The sequence below is a fragment of the Bactrocera latifrons genome, unplaced genomic scaffold (assembly GCF_001853355.1).
Source record: "Bactrocera latifrons isolate USDA-ARS-PBARC rearing strain unplaced genomic scaffold, ASM185335v1 scaffold_970, whole genome shotgun sequence".
Classification (NCBI taxonomy): Eukaryota; Metazoa; Arthropoda; class Insecta; order Diptera; family Tephritidae; genus Bactrocera; species Bactrocera latifrons.
The window spans coordinates 13,007-14,545 of NW_017537679.1; positions in this window are offsets into that span (position 1 = coordinate 13,007).

Sequence of the window (1,539 nt, forward strand, 5' to 3'; positions counted from 1 at the left end):
GAAAAAAAAAACTTTCGGAGTGTCGAATTTCTTTTTGTTGTCGCAGAGAGGTTATAACACGTGTTCACAGCTCGAGTGCTATATAGAAACTGAGCTTAGTATGAGACGAGCCGATGACAGTTGGTTGCAGCTGTCAACCTATACTAGGGAAAAAAATATCGCGCTGGCCCGGGATTCCCCGGGTTCCTAGACTAGGAAGCCTCTCCAAGAATGAGTTCTTAATTGTAACAGGAAGGTCCTAATACTTATAGTTTCCTAGTTTTTTCTTATTATCAGATAGAGAAATTTATATATCGCTTCCAACCACATTAAAAATATTTTGTTCCTTAGATTTTGTAGAAAATTGAATGCTCTACAAAAAAGGTCTTATATGATTTTTTCGAAAACCCAACCGTTTAAAAGATATTAACGGTTGAAGTTTGATTATTTTTGGGAAAATCTTTTATTTCTTATGAATTTTATAACTCAACGAACGGAGGACCGTTACAATTAAGAATTCATTCTTGGAGAGGCTTTTTTAGAGGTGTCTAGGAGCCTATTTTTAAGAGTACCAAACGAAAAATAATAATTTTTTTTTGAGTCACCCTAATACATATGTATGTATATGAGATACTATCATAATACCCTAAAATACTTAATATTATAAGTGCATACAGTTTTCGACAAGTGCTCGCTCTGAGAAGTCGTGTTTCGCTCTTTACGTATTGTTAACATTTTGTAATTTTTCGGATACGTACACGTGTTTACATTTCCAATCTTCTTGAATTCTTTCAACCCATAAGTGTATTGCAGATAAGTGCATCAAATGTGAAGATTTGTTTAATATGGCCCCCGGGCCGCCCAACCTAGGGGATAACAGGTTTACATTGCTTGCCCCTGGATCCCAGCCAAAAAGAAACAAACCCACCTACTCCCCCCTCAACTTTCCTGACCTGCCGCAGGTCAAGAAAGAAACCCCGAAATATATTCTCATTAATGCAACGGACTCAAACAAGCCAATTTCGAAGTATTTTTGCTTCGTTGTCCACAAAGCCTTAGAAGCTATTAGCGAAGAAATCATCTCAATTTCTGAGTTGCGCGCTGGTAATCTTTTGCTGCTGGTAAAAAATAACCAAATTGCCCAAAAGTTAATTTCAGCCAAAAAACTTCCTGGTGTGTGTGAAATTGAAGCGAAATACCGTGACAACCTCAATAGCGTGAAAGGTACAATATTGATTCCCTGTCTTAACAATGTCAGCGAGAAAGAGATAACAGAAAACATGAGAAGACAAATTTATTAGGCGGACGGAGGGAGTACCACTACCCCAACCCACGGGTGTAGTTTTACTTACCTTTGATCTTTTTGGGTTACCTGAAAAAGTAGAAGTATCTTGGAGAAGTGCAAAAGTAAAACCCTATTACCCCAACCCAATGCGATGCAAATTTTGCCAACTGCTTGGGCATACCGCGAAACGATGCAATAAACCTCCCGTGTGTGCTTCTAGCAGTCTTCCTATTCATTCTTTACCTTGCACACTCACACTAGAGATACTAAAAATA